This window comes from Rhinopithecus bieti, unplaced genomic scaffold (assembly GCF_001698545.2).
Source record: "Rhinopithecus bieti isolate Rb0 unplaced genomic scaffold, ASM169854v2 scaffold_18466, whole genome shotgun sequence".
Taxonomy (NCBI): Eukaryota; Metazoa; Chordata; class Mammalia; order Primates; family Cercopithecidae; genus Rhinopithecus; species Rhinopithecus bieti.
The window spans coordinates 270,204-272,431 of record NW_016809319.1 but is presented as its reverse complement, the minus strand read 5'-3'; the positions used below and the strand labels follow the sequence as shown (position 1 = coordinate 272,431).

General features: G+C 47.6%; 1 non-coding gene across 1 annotated transcript; it reads right to left on the bottom strand.

Moving 5' to 3' along the window:
- Positions 1–711: 711 nt before the first annotated feature.
- TRNAA-AGC (transfer RNA alanine (anticodon AGC)) lies at positions 712–783 on the bottom strand. The gene has a single exon. It is a non-coding gene; the product is annotated as a tRNA-Ala (tRNA).
- Positions 784–2,228: the final 1,445 nt, after the last annotated feature.

Below are 2,228 nucleotides of genomic sequence, written 5' to 3'. Positions count from 1 at the left end.
TGCGCCATTGCACTCTGCACCCCAGCCTGGGCGACAGGGTGAGACCCTGTTTCCAAAAAAAAAAAAAGAAAAAAAAGGCATAAAAGGCGTACAAAGCCTAAAATCAGAGGAACAAGAGACAACTGATGGGGGAAAAGGAAAAAGGAGGAGATTGCGATGGGAAGAGAGTGGTGGGGAAATCCGTGGGGCAGTTTTCTTATTCTCTGAGTCTGTCCCTTGACCAAGGAACAGCTCAAAAAAGAAGGGATCTGAAGAAAATGATCTGTGGTTTCGCATTTGTTTTCTGTCTTTTTCTTTCTTGCTTGCTCTTCCAAAATACTGGGAATTGTAACCAATGTGATTGGGCTTGTTGATTTGGTGCCTTGTTCGTTTTTCGGGTTTTGGAATTCTGAGCCAGTCTGTGCTTCCCCAGCCTCTTTCATTTTGTCTTTCGTCTCCTGACACAACCACCCAGGATGGTGTCAAAGCCTTAGAGCAGAAATGAATCAATATTAAAAGCAAAATAGAGCTTGTTTTCCTTCGTTTCCATGTGAATTCGAAGAATTGATAGAGAATGGAAGTGCCACAAAACAAAAAACAAAACAAAATTGAGGCGAGTCATAGACCTGACAGACATGGTTTTGCAAACAATGCCACAACCAGGAGAGGAAAAGTTTTGCAAACAATGCCACAACCAGGAGAGGAAAAAAGAAAAAAGAAAAAAAAGAAACCTGGAGGTGCCGGGGATTGAACCCGGGGCCTCGTGCATGCTAAGCACGCGCTCTACCACTGAGCTACACCCCCCAATACGCACATTGCGCCAAAATATTTTTATGGCCTGTTCCTATTTTCGGGATGGCTAAGAAGCTTTATTTATTCGCTTTACTGCGTATTGTTTCCTGGCTACCTGAGAGAAGGAAAACTGAATATTATATCGAAAGTCCTGTGCTGGGCCTGGGATCTCCCACTGCAGGTCACCCTCTCGGACGCCAGCTCGACAGCCACCTGTTGGGGTTCATAAGGGAGCCGTTCTGCCTGGCTGCCCCCACAGAAAGGTCTGTGATGGAGGGATCTCTGCCTTGAAAGGTTGCCAGGAAACCGCGAGCACAATGCAGGAAGATAAAAAGAAAGCCCTAAACTCCGCCGTGGGAATTTAGGTCCAAGTGGGAGAGAAGACAGGAGGCGAATTGCAGATCGGCTTGGACCGGTCGTAGTTACTGCCCCCGCAGGTTCCCGCGCACAGCCTCGAGGTGGAGAACCTGCGCACGCTGAGTTTCGCCGGCTCTGAGGCTCGGGTGGTGAGTCGCCGAGATGCGTACTGGGAAGAGAAAGGAGCGAGAAGGACGCACCTGCGTTTATGGCGCCACCTCGCGGGGGGAATCCTCCACGGAATAAAAAGTATGCAGAAGCAAGGCGCTTTATGACTGCCTAAACCCTTCGTGCTCCTGGAGAGTTTTTAGACCTCTCCACTCTTTGGCACAACTGACCTCTCCACTCTTTGGCACACCGGCAGGCGCTTTCTGCCGTTCGCCAAACCTTGGTACGACAGTCAATCCAGAAATGAGCTTCTGGAGCAAATCCTAAATCCCTTTCTGTTTTCTTCTGATTCGCTGTCACCTTTAAGGGACCTGTTTCTCCTTGGAAACCTGAAAACAACATCTAGCTTATAGTACCTCCCCAGGTCCAGGGCTGGCCCTCCCGACCAGTCAGAGCCAGTTGGACTGTGCGCCTAGAGGTGGACAGACCGGGGAAACGACATACTGTATACGTACAATGCATGGGCCACAGGCGACCCTATGACCCAGAGATTAAAGAGACTTAGACTAAGTCTTTTGACTGGGTTCAGGTCACACTACTGCCAAAACACCGCACCTCGGCATTTGAGAAAACAACAGAAGCAGAAACGTCTCTTTCTCTGGGCGGGCAGTGAAGCGGACCATGAAAGTTAGCTGAGCTTCTCATTAAAGTAGATGATAAGACTGTCATTTCAGAGGGGAGGAAATGTACCTGGAGGAAAGAAATGAAGACACAGAGATGCCAAGGGGAATCTGAATAAACAGGCTTTGCTAAGTTCATCCCAGTTTATAACCATTAGATCATACCCCCTTTTGTCCAATTACACTTCTATGGGACTATCCACTTCTTCATCAAACCTAAGCATAAAAATATAGAAAGTCCTCACTTATTGTCAGCTGGTTCTTGGAAACTATTACTTTAAGCAAAACAAAACCAATTTTACCATAGACTAG